Below are 17,505 nucleotides of genomic sequence, written 5' to 3'. Positions count from 1 at the left end.
CCATGAGCCCTCTGAGAAAAGAGGGAGAAGGTCAAAGAACTGGTTTGACTAGGATCTTAGCTTTGGGTCTGGGTGCACTTTTGGCCTCCTAATTTACAAGATTGAAGTTAATGAATCATTTGGCCTCAATTCAAAGGTGATATTTCTTAAGCAGCCTCCTGCTTAACTACAGTTTGGTGATTCCGAACCTTATTGGTTAAATTAGGTTATGACATGAAGGGGAGTTCAAAATGAAGGGGATTCCTACCTTGTCACTCATGGTCTTCCACAATTCCTGTAATCTCCCTGACATGGTTTCCACAATTGTATGTTTTGTGCCAGAGCATCTTTCTGTGATAGAGTTTATATGTTTTATTCTATATGCCTTGGGATTTTGAATATCTCCCCCCCTCCCCCCAAAAAAGTTAAGAATCTCTTTCCTGATAAAACTTTGTGACGTGAGATGGGACAGAGAAGAATTTTCCAGCTGCTTTTTGTTGTTTTGGGAAATGCATAAAATACTATGAGAGAATAGGCGGAGTCCAAACAAGTGTCTTCTAACTGTTGCAAACAGTTTTTCTGACATGGGCCAAGCATCTGTTTTCCCAGTGACAAGCCTACCCTCATCACTGTACCAGGGAGGAAAGCTTTTTTAGAAATGGCTGAGCTCATTACCATGGCCCATGTAAATTGCTGATCTTCACAAAGTAAAGCAGATACATGTGCACCTAAAGCAAATGACTTTCAAGACCTTGCCTGAGCCATGCTGCTGATCCCATTGCCAGACTTATTATTTCTATCTTCTTTCATGCTGTTGCTCCTCAGAATCAAGCACCTTCTCTAACAATCAGGGGCCACAAGCTATCCCTCTACTGTGCACATCATATATGTGGGATGTGGTAGACTCATGTTTTCTTCCAGTCAGTCTCTCTAATATTCATCCACCTAGAAATTACAGTTTTCATTTTTATCCATGCATTTCACTGCATTTGTACCATTATGCCAGCCACAAGCAGTTTCCCCAAACTCTTCCTGTGTGAGCTTTATTTTATTTATGTTTTTAGAGTATCCCTCCTGGTAGGCACTGATCTCCACAAGAGCAGGGACTGTGTCTTTTTCTTGTTTACTTTTGTGCTTGTAGCACCAAGCACAGCACCTGACCCACCACAAAAATGTAATACCATTTGTAGAAAGAATGGCCTTGATGGAGCTTCTACTCTAATGTATGTTTCACAGGCAAGAGCTTAGATAGCTAGCTACCGTTGAATCAACTCCAACACATGATGACCTTATGTATAACAATGAAAATTTGCCCAGTCCTGTGTCATCCCCTCAATCAGTGGCATGCCTGAGTTCATCATTTAAGCCATTGGGCCAATCCACCTCACTGAGGGACTGCCTCATCCCACTTCAGCAAACATGATATATTCCTTCAGTAATTGATCCCGCCAGATGACGTGTCCAAAGCAAGCAAGTCAGATAATATCCTATTGTGATCCATAAGGTTTTCATTGGTTAATTTCTGGAAGTAGACTACTAGGACTTTCTTCTTAGTCTGTCTTAGTCTGGAAACTCCACTGAAACCTATCCACCATGGGTGATCTTGCTGTTATTTGAAATGCTGATGACATAGCTCCCAGCATCACAGTAATATACAAGCCACCACAGTATGACAAACTGACAGCTAGGTAGTGGAGCAAGAACCTAGATCAGTTATTTTCCATACATGAACCCCTTGGTTATTCAGTTCAAATTCCTTCTCATCTCAGCTCCTCTTTCTAGGTCTATATTCTCCCTTAAAACAGCTCTGAACTTGTCAAGAAATGGCTGCTTACAGGACCATTGACTATTGCTGGGTTCCGGAAATTAGCCGATTTACTGAAGCAAGATAAATTGTATGTGTTATGTTGCAAGCTCTGGTTTCTAAATTTCTTTTGGAGAAATTCCTTCCTTCGTCTACATTCTTGTTCTTAATTCAAGTGAGAATAGACTAACACTTGATTCACTAGATCATACATATTTACATATTTGTTGCAGAGAGCCCACAGCCTGTCACAAAGGGCTTCCTTTAAGCAAGTGTTCACTACAAATGTATTTGATGGAATTAAATTTAAAATTTACTGTAAACTGAAACTAATGTTAAAAGTGCTCTTTGTATGTTTTTCCACTTGAGACTGCTGGTAGAAACGGTTTGACACCTTTGTTTAACATAGTTTTTTTTTTTTTTAATTCCAGGTCTCAGGAGGTTTTTTGTTTTCTACACTCTCCCTCTAAGTGGGCAAGTGGACTGTGAGAGAGAGAAGGCAGAGATATTTTGCTCTGTTAATCCAGTGGCTGCTATCCTTAAATCACAAAGCACACAGTCCTTTGTGCAGCACAAATTTTTACTGAGTAGTCATAGCCATCTCATTCAACTTGGGAGTGTCTCCTCCCATTGTATTAAAAAACATTCACAATGCAATAAAATTGTCTTTGCACTACGGCTATGAAGCCCACTGGGGTCTAATTGGGTAGGTTCAAATCCTGACACCTGTGATTCTTTAGTCTTTTGCAAAGACCATTTCTTTCTCCCTGCAGCGCTTCAGGTTGACAGTCCGAGGTTGCTCCTCTCTCCTGCTTTTCCCTTGTCATCATTGGAGTAATTATGATCAGTTCTTGATGTTTCTTCTACTGTTCTTGGTACCAAAAAAATTTTGTTGCAGAAAAGCCGGGAAGAGGTTCATGGTAATTGCTCAAAAAGAGCCTAGAACAGTGTTTTCATGTAAGGATTATGTTCCAAACTCTGTTAGAAAACAGCTCTCTATAAAGCCTGAAATATGAGAATAGTATTTTAAGGCTGTATATTCTCAAAAGAGTGGAGTGGTGGAGCCCATTCCAAGAAATTGAAAGCATCTGCTGGTACAAGTATTTTTTTCTTTATAAAGCCCTCAAAATGGCCAGATCTGGGTAACACGCCACACCAAATGAAGTCATCCACTAAGTTACACCCTAAATTCACCTCTTCTGTCCCATTGATGACCTTCATTGTTCTGCCTTCATTGATAGATTCTCCAAAATCTTTACTTGTCTATTTTGGTCCCTGTGATGTCTTTAGGCCCAAAATCAGAGTCTAGATTATATTTAGCACTCGGTAAAAGAAGTCTTGAAAATAAGATGTTTGTCCAGAGTACATTCCAGGAGAACAAGTTTCTGCAAAGGTTTTTTACTGTGTGTGTGTGTGTTTTTTTTAAATCTCTGGAAAGTCTCTTGATGCATCTGTGGGTATTCTTTTGATCATGTTCTGTATTTAGTTTTTATGAAATCATAGAGTGTAAAATATTGATGTTCAGATTAAACATTTAATGTAGTATCAATAGAGATATTACAAAGTTTTCCTAGTCATTTTATGAACATATGGAATCGTTAGCATGAACTAACTGAGGCCATGATAGCAAGGAATGTTAGCATCATTCCAAAGTGTTGCCTTGTAAGCAATTGCTTTATTTGCTTTTTTTTCTTTTTCTGCTGTCTCTGCAAGTTTGGAGATCCAGGGCAGGACAGGAAGGAAGGAAGAGAAGAAGAGAGGAAGGAAGAAAAGGAAAAGAAGGAACCCTTTGTGTGATTGTTCTTCACATACAATCTAGGACTGTCAGTGTGTTGACTTTTCCTTTAGGTGTATTAAATAAGAATCAAATAAGCCCAAAAGCAATGATGGATACCACCAGAGATGGATCTGCAAATTGTTGTACTTTTTCTTCTTCTTTACTTACTGGGTTCCCAGCAATTTTCCAATGGGTAGGATCCTCCCTGGTGGTGGGTGGGCCATATCTATTGAGCCTAAAATCAAAAGGAAGAGGACAGGAATTTGAACCCTAGATCTAGATTAAAAGTTTGCCAGTCTATTGACTAAGCTGTCCATGAATTGAGGGAATACAAGGTCTTTCCCAAGTTTTGGTAATTTCTAATTCACCTTAGGTCTTGGCAATGGGGAAGTCCCGGGCAGCTCAGCATTTCTCAATGAACAGATCATTGAGCCTCAGCACTGCTGATGATTAGTGAGTGCAAGTGCAGAGGCAAAGTAGATTAAAGTCTGGTTCTGTAAGTTGGGCGAAATTGACTCGGGAGAGTTTATTCCTTGAAGCAATGACTGCACAAAGGGGATCATCTTACCTCTGCGGAGTCAAGAGAAAACCACAAGGCTCAAGTCACATAAAAATTTGCAGAGGGAAATGGGTGTTGATGTGAAGGAGGAGGAGAGCTCACTGACGGTAGAGACAGGAGGATAAGGATTTCACTTGATACCTGTTAGGGAGGTGGTGATATGGTTCGGCAGTATTTAATTGCAGATCAAGAGGTTCTTGGTTCAAGCTGGGAGTTCCATTTGGTCCCTTACCTGAAGGGACTCCAGAGCAACTTCAGTTGATGAGGAGCAACTCCCTTAAGCCTCACATTGTCCAAATCCCATACTTCATTCCTCTTTCTGCACCCTCACTCAATTGCCCCTCCTCTCTGTCTCTCTCCCTCTGTCCTCACTTTCTCCCCCTTTTCTCCACCCTCTCTCTCCAATCTCCCTTCTCCTATTCTTTTCCCACTTCTTTCCACTCCTCCTTCCACCCCACTCTCTGCCATTACCCAGAATTTACCAACTGAACACTTTTCCCTCCATTTCCCTTCCTCTACGGGTTTTGACAAGGACAAGGTGGAATCACATGCTAATCTACCACCCTCCTTAACTCAAAGCACGAAGATTTTCACATTATTCCAGGTCTTTCTCTAATGTTTTCCCTCTACACTATATCTTGACCTCATCCCATTAAAAAACAAGAACAGCCCGACAGTTGAAGAAATAACATGCACTGCCATAGTCATGGTAAGGCTTCTCTGATTCATCAGATATTTTGAGCATGGGGTCACCATGAATCAGAATCTACTCAACTAGGAACTAACAATAACAGTGAGAGTCACACAATCAGTAAGAGAGTAAACAGTTGAGGTAGAAGACAAATGAAACTCTGGAGTATTTAGTGAGCTTTGAGGATATAATAGTAGGAGCAATGAAAGTGAGGTAATTCAATCCATGAGCAAGAATGGTTGTGAAGCTGTTACTGGTGCAGTCCTTTCTTTTGACTAACATTCCAGCTTTGTGGATTTTCTAGTTGGGGAGGGTGGCAAGAACATCTTCGTGTACGTTCAAGATCAAAAGGCAAGAACCTAGCAGAGAATGGCTCCTATCCATCAACCTCTGGGTTATGGGCCCAGCATACCTCCCCTTCCCCACTCTGCTCCCAGGTATGAGAGAGATAGTTTTCTGATTCTTATTTACTCAAAGGAAATCCTGGTGGCATAGTAGTTAAGAGCTATGCCTGCTAACCAAAAGGTTGGCAGTTCAAATCTACCAGGGGCTCCTTGGAAACTGTATGGGGCAGTTCTAATCTTTCCTATAGGGTCATTATGAGTCGGACTTGATGGCGATGGATTTGGGTTTTTTGGTTTTATTCATTGAAAAAGTACCTGAGACACAAGGTCCCTAGGTGGTGCAAACCGCACTGGACTGATATAGGTTGGTGGTTTAACCCACCTAGCGATAACACGGTAAAAAAGGCCTGGTGATCTCTTTTTGCAAGACTACAGTCAAGAAAACCCATGGAGCAGTTCTATCCTGTAACACGTGGGGTTGCCATGAGTTGGAATGACTCCAGGGCAACAAACAACAAAGACATCCTCCTCCTTCACCCATCTCTTATATGCACATTACTCACTTTCTTTTCTACCATGAGTGTCATTCTCAAATTGTTATCATCATAAAACTTCTTGCTCGCAATCTTTACAGTCTTCAGTTCTTTCTTCAAGGGTTTGCCAGTCATCCCTTTTGAGTCTAAGATGACCATTAGGGCTGGATTAAGAACTCGGATTTCTTTTCTTACTCCCACAATGTTTTGTGGTTGTTTTGTGGATGTATTTTTGTTTACGAACGATAACTCTCTAGAAGAAAAATCTCAAGAAGCCTATTAAAACTTAAAAAAAATTTTTTTTTTTTGCTCAAAACTCCATGGTATGTAGAATAAAACTTATTCATCCTCTCATAAAGAGACACCTCTGACACAAAAGTAGCAATTGTGGCAACATGTCGGGGAGTTCTCAAATACTGTTAGAGATTATGGATACCAAGCTGAGAATCCTGTGCATTTAAGTGTCTCCTTTATGTCACATACCAAATTTAACTAATGAGGTTTACCATCATTAAACTGTAATTAAGCACAAAGTTGCTAAGGAAATACCTTTGAAATGTGGCTGAATGGGTCATTAACCTTAGTCTTATAAGTTAGGAGTCCAAAGGTGTACGCATTCCTGAAGCTAACATCTTAGTCATGCTAGTTTTATGAGCTTCTCTCTCCTTTCTCAGAAGGCTCTTGGGGTGTAGATTCCTGACAATACACTTTTGGAATACTAGAATGAGACACAGGTAGCTCGAGCAGAATGGAGTGGAATCCAGTTCTTTTTTTAACCAGAGGATGATTGTTGTTGTTGTTGTTAGATGCCATCGAGTCGATTCCGACTCATAGTAGTTCTATGTACAACAGAACGAAACACCATCCAGTCCTGCATCATCTTCACAATCACTGTTATGCTTAGGCCCATTGTTGCAGCCACTGTGTCAATCCATCTCATCTACTTTAGCAAGCATGATGTCCTTCTCCAGGGACTGATCCCTCCCAACAATATGTCCAAAGTATGTGAGATGTAGTCTCACCATCCTTGCTTTTAAGGAACATTCTGTTTGTACTTCCTCCAGGACAGATTTGTTCATTCTTTTGGTAGTCCATGCTATATTCAGTTTGGTTCTCCTACACCACAATTCAAAGGCATCAATTCTTCTTCAGCCTTCTTTATTCATTATACAGCTTTCACATGCAGAGGAAGTGTTTGAAAATCCCAGGGTCAGGTGCACCTTAGTCTTCAAGGTGACGTCTCCATTTTTCAACACTTTAAAGAAGTCTTTTGTAGCAGATTTGCCCAATGCAATGCATCTTTTGATTTCTTGACTGCTGCTTCCATGGGTGTTGATTGTAGATCCAAGTAAAATGAAATCCTTGACAACTTCAATCTTTTCTCTGTTTTATCATCATGTTGCTCATTGGACCAGTTGTGAGGATTTTTGTTTTCTTTATGTTGAGGCTTAATCCATACTGAAGGCTGTGGTCTTTGGTCTTTATCAGTAAAAGCTTCAAGCATTTAATTCACTTTCAACAAGCAAGGTTGTGTCATCTGCATAAAGCAGGTTGTTAATGAGTCTTCCTCCAGTCCTGAAGCCCCATTCTTCTTCATATAGTTCAGCTTCTCAGGTTATTTTTTCAGCATACAGATTGACTAGATATGGTGAAAAGATACAACCCTGACACACACCTTTCCTGACTTTAAACCAATGAGTATCCCCTTGTTCTGTTCAAACAACTACCTCTTGATCTATGTACAGATTCCTCACGAGCACAATTAAGTGTTCTGGAAAGCCCATTCTTCACAATGGTATCCATACTTTGTTATGATCCACACAGTTGAATGCCTTTATGTAGTCAAAAAACACAGGTAAACATCTTTCTGGTATTCTCTGCTTTTCAGCCAGGATCCATCTGACATCAGCAATGATATCCCTGGTTCCGCATCCTGTTCTGAATGCAGCTTGAATTTCTGGCAGTTCCCTGTCGATATACTGCTGCAGCTGCTTTTGAATGATTTTCTGCAAAATTTTACTTGTGTGTGATATTAATGATACTGTTCAATAATTTCCACATTTGGTGGGATCACCTTTCTTGGAGATAGGCATAAATATAGATCTCTTACAGTTAGTTGGCCAGGTAGCTGTCTTCCAAAATTCTTTGCATAGACGAGTTAAGCACTGGCAACACTGCCTCTGTTTGTTGAAACATCTCAATTGGTATTCCATCAATTCCTGGAGCCTTGTCTTTTCCAGTGCCTTCAGTGAATCTTGGACTTCTTCAGTACCATTGGTTCCTGCTCATATGGTACCTCCTGAAATGGTTGAACGTTCACCAATTCTCTTTGGTATAGTGACTCTTTATATTCATTCTGTCTTCTTTTGATGCTTCCTGAGTCGTTTAATATTTTCCCCAGAGAATCCTTCAATATTGCAACTCAAGACTTGAATTTTTTCTTCAGTTCTTTCAGCTTGAGAAATGCTGGACGTTTTCTTCCCTTTTGGTTTTCTATCTCCAGATCTTTGCATATGTCAATGTAATGCTTTACTTAGTCTTCTTGGGCCGCCCTTTGAAATCTTCTGTTCAACTCTTTTACTTCATCATTTCTTCCTTTTACTTTAGCTATTCGATGTTCCAGAGCAAGTTTCAGAGTCTCTTCTGACATTTATTTTTGCCTTTTCTTTCTTTCCTGTTTTTTTAATGACCTCTTGCTTTCTTCAAGAGACTCTGGTGGCTTAGTGGTTAAGTGCTAAGGCTGCAAACCTAGAGCTTCTTGGAACATCTATGGAGCAGTTCTACTCCCCCTGCTCCCCGCCATAGGGTCACTATGAGTCTGAATTGACTGGACCACAACGGGTTTGGCTTTTATTTATTTATTTTTTTCATTCTTCATGTACGATGTCCTTGATGTCATACCACAGCTCATCTGGTCTTCTGTCATCACTGTTCAACGTGTCAAACCTATTCTTGTGATTGTCTCCAAATTCAGGTGGGATGTACTTTGGCTCTTGTCAACTTGTTCTAATTTTCTTCAGTTTCAACTTGAACTTTCATATGAGCAATTGATGGTCTGTTCCACAGATGGTCCCTGGCCTTGTTCTGAGTGATGATATTGAGCTTTTGCATCCTTTCTTCCCATAGAGGTAGTCCATTTGATTACTGTGTATTCCATCTGGCGAGGTCCATGTGTATAGTGGCTGTTTATGTTGGTGAGAAAAGGTATTTGCAGTGAAGGAGTCCTTGGTCTTGCAAAACTCTATCATACAATCTCCAGCGTTGTTTCTATCGGCAAAGCTTATTTCCCAACTACCGATACTTCTTCATTTCCAACTTTCATATTCCAATCTTCAGTAATTATCATTGCATCCTGATTGCATGTTCGATCAATTTCAGATTGCAGAAGTTGGTAAAAATCTTCAATTTCTTCATCTTAGGCCTTAGTGGTTGGTGTGTAAATTTGAGTATGAGTTGTATTAACTAGTCTTCCTTGTAGGAGTATGAATATTATCCTATCATTGACAACGTTGTACTTCAGGATAGATTTTCAAATGTTCTTTTTGATGACGAATGCAACACCATTCCTCTTCAAGTTGTGGTTCCCGGATAGTAGACCATATGACTGTCCAATTCAAAACAGCCAATACCTGTCCATTTTAGCTCACTAATGCCTAAGATATCAGTCTTTATGCATTCCATTTCACTTTTGATGACTTCCAATTTTCCTAGATTCATACTTTGTACATTACCCATTCTGAGTATTAATGGATGTTTTCTGCTGTTTCTTCTCATTTTGAGTCATGCCACATCAGCAAATGAAGGTTCCAAAAGCTTGACTCCATTCATGCCATTAAGTTCAACTGTCCTTTGAGGAGGCAGCTCTTCCCCAGTCATCTTTTGAGTGCCTTCCAACCTGAGGGGCTCATCTTCTGGCACTATATCAGACAATGTTCCTCTGCTATTCATAAGGTTTCCACTGGCTAAATCTTTTCAGAAGTAGACTGCTTGGTCCTTCTTCCTAGTCTTAGTCTGGAAGCTCAGCTGAAACCTGTCCTCCATGGGTGACCCTGCTGGTACTTGAATACCAGTAGCATAGCTTCCAGCATCACAATAATAAACAAGCCCCCACAATAAGGCAAGCGAACAGACACATGGGGGAGAGAATGATTGGAACCTCCATTTCGGCTCCTTTTAAACCCTTAGTCTGAGATCTCCGCTGAGAAGCCTTTAATTTATGATGTTCTTTCTTTCTTGTTTAGGAATGAGGCATGGAAAAGAGAGGCCAATGCAAGGCAACATTATTTCCATTAAGTCTCAAAGAGTACTCTGAATCCTGTGTTTTCACTAGGTTTTTACTGCAGTTTCTACTTGGAAGTAGCACTTTCCATTTCAGAATCATACACACTTCATAAATAACATTTTATTTAGGATGTTCTGTTGTTTTGGAAGACTAACAGATGAAGCAAAAGAAAAATTAAGGATTCTTAAAACATACAAAGAAAAAATGATGAATTAATTGGTCACCTACATTATTGAGACCTCTACTAGCACCAAGAAAGCCAAAGAGATTAAGGAACACTCTAAAGGAACTTATTATTTTGTGGAGGACATAAGACCAACCTAGGAGACCAGTAAGATTAATAAACAGGGCTAGTTTCTGTATGGAATAAAACTGTCATTTAAAGTTATTTAATAACTGACCACCTGGAATGTAAGCATTCAGATATGACTTAAACAGTTCATCTCTCCATAAACACACCCACCAGCATGGCAGAATGAATCATAAATATAGAAACAATTTGATATGTACAAAGGGGTATATAGGAGCACTTATTTTGTTGTTTACATTTTCTTAAACAATTCTATCTCCAAAGACACTATAAGGGCATAGAAGCAAGTGGAGGAGGGAAGAACTTAAAGACTTTTCAGGGTAGGGGACATGGGACATGGGAGAGCAGTCTTTAAGGATTTAAAGTAAAGAAGCTGGAAGTGACAGACTCCAATGCTGAAGATAATTCTCAATTTCTACAGTTGAGGACCCCTACCTTGGCTTTAACTAGAACAACCCAGCCAATAATGGATGAACACTGGGCATGGCTGAAACAAATAAAAGAGACTGATGAGCGGAAGCAGTATATAGACTTCTTGGCCTCTATCTTCCCAGAAATAGCCCCTGCCCACAGTACTGAAACAGCAGCTGTCCATGATGGTGTCCAAGGAGTTGTCGACCATATTGAGACAGGAGCAGCACACACTGGGCTTTGGCAGATACAGTGAGGAAGTAGTGAGTTTAGTATCTGGAAGCAGATGCTATAGTAGATGCAATAGTCATTAAAGCACCAAGTAGAGCTGGCTCAAACAGGCTGAGTAGCCAAGGAGACTTGCATCTTGAACTGTAGCAGGTTGTTTCCATTAGAGCACACCTTGTTTCAATTTTCTATCAGTTCAATTTTATACTCTTCACACACTCTAGAGTCATGGTGTCCAATGTTGTAGCCACTTGCCACATGGGCTATTGACAGTGAAATGTGACTGATTCCTATTGGGATATGCTCTAAGTGTAAAATACACACCAGAGTTTGAAGATTTTATACAAAAAAATAATGTAAAATATCTCATTGTCCATTTTTCAAATTGCTAACATGTTGAAATAATAATATTTTGGATATGTTGGGTGAAATAAAATATATTATTAGAAGTAATTATGCCTGCTTCTTTTTCCTTTTTATGTGGCTACTAGAAAGGTTTTCATTACATATGTGAATTGCGTATATTTCTTTGAAATATACTGATGCTCTAGCACTTCTCTCTGAATATTGAAATGACCAGGTAGTGAAGCGTGGCTCTAGCAGGTCTCCACTTCCTCATTTACATCTCTGTTGCAACTCCGGTTTTGGTGACACTGCCCACCCATATCTAGTCTTCAGTTTTATTTTCCTTCTTTACAAGCCACCTCAGTAGTTAAAAAGTAAGGAGACAAGAATTCCCTCTTGAATCCTGACGGAAGTACTCAGAAGCTAGAGCAGACACAGTTACTCCACAAAGCAAAATTGTATGTAATGATCAGTCCTGACCCAGGACCTCTGCTTCCGCCGCCAATACCTGAGAATATTTTCCATGGGTTCTGCCAGGAGGAAGCACCCAGAACAGAAGGAGCTCCCGCCTATGCCACCAACACTGTAAGGATCTGTTAACAAAATTTTTTATTTTCAAATTCTGTACTAAGATGCAGGACACACTCACAACTCAAATTAGGAGTTATTTTGCAGAAGCACCTTAACATTTCATTAGCTTTGACTTTCTAGAATTAGATTGTTTTACCGAGTCTAAGCAACCAGCAGTGGGTGTGGGAGAGGGAGAGAGGGCCGATGAAAAGTTTTGCAAAGAAGGAGCAGGCTCCTCCTCCCGAAGCCCAGGTTTTAGTACAGAGTCAAGTATTTCTTTGATAGAAACCTAAGCCATGCTTTCTTAATCACACATCGCCATTCTGCGTCTGAACTGGGACTGGTGCCCAGAGTGAGTCAAAATCACCTCATTTTTAGCCGCTCTCATTTTTTTTTTTTTTTTTTTTCTCATTTCACCACGGTCCTAGACCGCAGGACAAGCCGGCTCAGCGTGACGTCGTCCACCCTTTACAAAGAAAATTGCTTTACTGAATTTCTTTAATTGTGTAGTGCTTTGCTTATTGATCCCCAATTTGTATTCGTGTCTAGGCGACCGTAGCTGTGAGCCTTGACTTTCCCTTTGGTTTGATCCTGAATTTCTTGAAATTTTGTCTATGTGAACGAAGACGTGCATGATTGGAGAAGATCCCTGACAAGGGACGGTTTTGTAGGGATGCAAACACTCCTACCAACATTTTTCTTTAGGAAAGGGCTGCCTTCAAACAGGGTTTTGGTTGCAAGGAACACGAAGAATCGTCAAAACCTCGGCTCTTCTTGAAGGAAAAGGAAACATCATTAGGATTGAGGTTGAACTTACCCCCCCCCCAACTTACCCCCCCCCCAATTATATATAGAGACAGAGAGGGAGAGAAAGAATTTTTTACTGGTTGGGATGAATGAGAAGTTCTTGGTCAAATTTACCTTACTTTTTAAAAGACCGGTAATTAACTTTCCAAAGAGTAAAGGACCGTAGTCGGCAGGACTCGAACCTGCGCGGGGAAACCCCAATGGATTTCTAGTCCATCGCCTTAACCACTCGGCCACGACTACCTGGAGGACACTCTTCTCCTTAGCATTAAATAGCTGTAGTGAGGTTTGTGGGCGTGAGGTTTACCTTTTCATAAGATCACATTTTACACCAGAAAGTGTATTTGCCGTCAATGTTTCTTACTCTTTGACATTATTTAGACGATTGTCATGCTGTTACACCAAACGGGCAGATAACATTTGATCTTCAGAACTGAGAGGACTCCTTATCCTGCTGTGTTGAAGAAATGAAGCTAAACAGAAGATATTCCAAAAGACCAGCTTTCCGTTCTGTCTGCCTCTGATGAGGATCCATGAGATACACCCACAACTGGAACAGGCTCTAACAGTCACTGCAGAATTATATGGTATAGCCACGACCTGAAAACCCCTAAATGACGGTTAATTTTTGACTTTTAAAACATCCATAGAGTGGAAGATTCTGCAGCTGTTAAACTACATGAGGTCTACTTCGTTGTGCGTTTTACACTTACTGCAGTCGTGGTCCAGTAGTCGAGGTGGTGGAGTGGAAGTTCACGGAGATCTCTCTAAGTAGCTTGTAATCCTGGCCGTTGCACGTGTTTCCTGTTTGGGAGTATATTCGTTTGACACTGACAAAAGGTTCCAAATTCTTTTATTCCAGTAAACAACTCCTGCTTCACAAAACAGAGAAAGATTATTACTGGGTTTGTGTGGAAAGTAAATTGACACTTATTTCCAAGATTTTAAAAATTCTGCAACATAAAACCAGACCTGCTGGAGGGTAAAAAAAAAAAATGGTCGCAAATTAGGCAAAGCAACTTCCCATCAGTAAAAACTGTAAGGATAGTCCTAAATGCCTTTAACCCGCAATCTAGAGACGCTACTTTCTCCCTGCGTTCTCCCTACCTTCAGTACTTTCAGTGACTTTGAATACTTCTGTGAGCTTCACAAATGATTCCGGGAAACAAATGGCAGATTCGTTGAGTTAGTTTGGTCTCCAACCAAAAGAAAGAAAGATGAGAAGAAAATTCCTTGTGGGAGAGAGAAGAGAAGAAAGAAATGGAGCAGAGGAGAAGCGTCAGTCAGCGCTAAACACAGAAGAGTCTCCTGGCTCTAAATCGGAGCATCTGCCCTCGCTTTGCTGATGCCTGTCTGCTACCATTGCTTGATAAAATTAACATTAAACTTTAAGATATTTCACAGAATTCACGTCCTTCACCCTCATCCTTCCGTATCTCTCTCCACTCCTCCCCATTTTCCCGGTAAAATTTCTTAGGCCTTTATACCGCTATCATATTTAGATTGACTCTTCCTTGAGTCCATTATCATTCTCAACCTTAGATTTACTTCCTGGAAGAATCACAGAAGAAGCTCATGTTTTTCTCTGCAATGGAGGTTAAGATTTCAGGGCCCAGACTCCTGGGTTCCCCGGCAAGTCCGAACACCAACTCTACCACCTGGTACCTGTGATTATAAGTGAGTTATTTAAGATCTCTGAACCGGTTTCCTATTCCTTAAAATAAGGATTTAAGGGTTTAATATGTGCAAAGTACTTAGAAAAATCCTGCCACAGAACAACTGCTATATTAAATGTTGTTTTTAGGTGCCATGGAACTGGTTCCAAGTCATGATGAACCCATGTGCAACAGAACAAAACACTGTCCGGATCTGCACCTTTTTCGCAATCATTATGCTTGATGCCATCGTTGCAGCCACTGTGTCAGTCCATCTTGTTGAGGGTCTTCCTCTTTTTTTCTGACCCTCTACTCTACCAAGCATGATGTCCCTCTCCAGTGACTGATTCCTCCTGATAACATGTCCAAATTATGTGAGCATTCTAGTTGTACTTCTTCCAAGACAGATCTATGTTAAATACTGAGGTTTATTATTACTTTCTCTAGAATCAAGAAAATAATGATCTTTGTTTTTATTGAAATAAAACGTACATGGAAATATGCACAAATCTTAAGTGTATGTTCCTATGACTTTCCTCAATGTTCACGAACCAGGGTGACCCAGATAGAAATAGATCACAACCAGTACCCTAGAAGCTCCTTCCCATGCACTGTCCACCAAGATAACCGTTGTCTTCATTTCTAACAACATAGGTAAACTTTATCTTTAAAAAAAAAAAAAAAAAAGTACATAAGTAGGATTATACAGATTATTCCATTTTGTGTCTGTTTTCTTTCATTAAGTATTTTATATTGTAAGAAAAAAAATTTTTTTAAGAGTCACCCATAATTCATATATTAAGAGTTTGATTCATACTGCCATATGGTATTCCCTTACAAAGCCACAGCACAATTCTTTTATTTATTTCACTCTTGGGAGCACAAACTTGAATGTGAATGGGCACCCTCGTAGTGTTTTAGCTTGATCCCACATTACCTTCAGAACCAGAACATGAAAGCAGAGTCTAGAAATAATGGCTTGGAAAAAGGAAACCAACCTCTGGCAATCAAGGGACACAGGGACAGGAGTCCTCATCACGTGAGCACAAGTCTTTCAAATAATCTTCAGATCAACTCAGCAAACACTGATAGCCTTTTCCAGGATTTCAGTTGAGTTCTGGGTTGGGCAACCAAATTTTCTTTGCACCAAGGTGAAGCCAGGCTTTAACCTTAGTTCTAGGCCAGGATGGATCCAGCAAATGTGCTGCAACTTCCTGTAGCCCAGGGGTACTCTATGCATGGTAAAGTGAGCAATGGGTTTCACACAGGGACTTGCTTCCACTCCTTTGTGTCCCAAGCGTAAAAAGTGAAAAATTATAGGAACAGCAACAACAAAAACCTCGCTATGATGATTCTCAGCAAAGAATGTGTATTCTTTTGTATTTGTATTTTAAGGTGTCACTCACTTCCCTTTAAACTCCAAATAACTCTCCATCAATTGTCAATGGTTTACAAAAACAGGAAATGACATGACATGGGTATTAAGTAAAATAACTAACATTCCGTTAGTTCATCAAGTTTCACAAAATTTCTTCACAAACATAGCCTGATTTCATACTGCCATCAGCTCTGTTAAGTGCTCCCATCCTCATTTTTAAAACAAAGAAAATGAGGGAATGAGAGAAATGCTCAAATACCTACAATTACTGACTACTGGAATTAGAGTGGCCCCTAAGTTTATTTTAATCCACATGCCATGCTCTTTCCTCATGGAAAAGAAAAAAAAAAAGCCACTGTCCCTTCACCACCATTTCCACGTGTCCAATGGTAATGAGATGAGGAGGACAGTCAGTTGTAAATTCTAACTTTCTTTCAAGCAGTCCTAGAGATTATTAAACTGATGAGCATTGTATTCCCCCAAATACCTCAGGATAGAACAACTGCCAACTCCCTATGTACCAGGCTGGCTTTTAAGAGAAAGGAAAATCAGTAAGGTAATGGGATAAAATCCACACAAGGGCACAATGGTTTAGTCACTTCACCTAAATACTGGCTAGCTTGCCACAAATGCATACATACGAAGTCCTCCATTCTAAGACTAAAAAAATGATAATTATGATGGGTGGCTGGTGACTCAAATGACAGATGATGGGACTTCAAAGCAATAGATGTTGTTGTTGTTATTAGTTGCCATTATGGCAACCCTATGTAAAACAGAATGAAATGTTGCCCAGTCCTGAGCCATCTTCACTATTGTTGATATGCTTGGGTCCATTGTTGCAGCGACTATGTATTTTCGGTGTCCTCCAACCTAGGGGATTCATCTTCCAGCACTATTGTGGACAATAGTCTGTTGTGATCCACAGGGCCTTCATTGGCTAATTTTCAGAAGTAGGTAACTATAGAAAGAACATCATATATTTTCACTTCCAACAAATGTTTATGTTTATATTAGAGTACAATGAGGAGCAATAAAGATGTGATTGTATCTTAACTATTCATTTCTAGAATATTTTTAATACCTTTTTAAAACTATTTTTTATTTTGGCCTTGAGTCTTCAGGAAAAAAAAAGTTCTATTTAAGAATTCTCTCCATCTTGTCAAGATAATTTAAAAGCAAAATGTCAATTTTGCCATATTAAACTTTCACAAGAGAAAAACTCCAAAATTACGTACAGTATCCATGATATTTTCACTTATTCAAATTTAATAAAATCTATGAAAAAAAGAAATAATTAGAAACAACTGAGATCCATCTGATTGAAAGTCGGCTCAATTGTATAGTAGAATGACTGAAGAATAATCTAGTAAACTGCAATGATGTATAAAAATATCAATCTTTTAAATTTTGACCACTAAAATTTAATGACATAATTCCAATAATAATTAAATTTTCAGTACAATTGCATAATTATTTTTATACCCTGGCAAGGTATCCCTTTATTGCAAAAGGGTGCTATATGGCTTTGGCCATAACTTTAGACAAATTCTGGTTTTAATAGTCATCATTCATCATTTGCATGAATTATGAATTCAGTGAATTTTAGTTTTAATCTTTCAGCATAATAAATGACTCTACTATAATTTGACCTTGATCACAACATCCCATTTTATATATTACTGGTGACTATTGTTTTAGTTCTGTCAAGTTTGTACATTTCAAAGTTAGTAATTACTAGTAATATTGTCTTATGCATTCACTGTTTAGATATTCTCATAAGTTTCTGAATTTCCCTGTTCTTTATAGCTTTTTGTATACTATTCATTAGT

At 39.5% G+C, this 17,505-nt stretch overlaps 1 non-coding gene across 1 annotated transcript; it reads right to left on the bottom strand.

Annotated features, from left to right (window-relative positions):
- Window positions 1–12,801: 12,801 nt before the first annotated feature.
- TRNAS-AGA (transfer RNA serine (anticodon AGA)) lies at window positions 12,802–12,883 on the bottom strand. Its single transcript has one exon. It is a non-coding gene; the product is annotated as a tRNA-Ser (tRNA).
- Window positions 12,884–17,505: the final 4,622 nt, after the last annotated feature.

Source organism: Loxodonta africana, chromosome 1 (genome assembly GCF_030014295.1).
Source record: "Loxodonta africana isolate mLoxAfr1 chromosome 1, mLoxAfr1.hap2, whole genome shotgun sequence".
Taxonomy (NCBI): Eukaryota; Metazoa; Chordata; class Mammalia; order Proboscidea; family Elephantidae; genus Loxodonta; species Loxodonta africana.
Note: the sequence above shows the minus strand (reverse complement) of the source record. Positions and strands in the feature narration are given on the sequence as shown.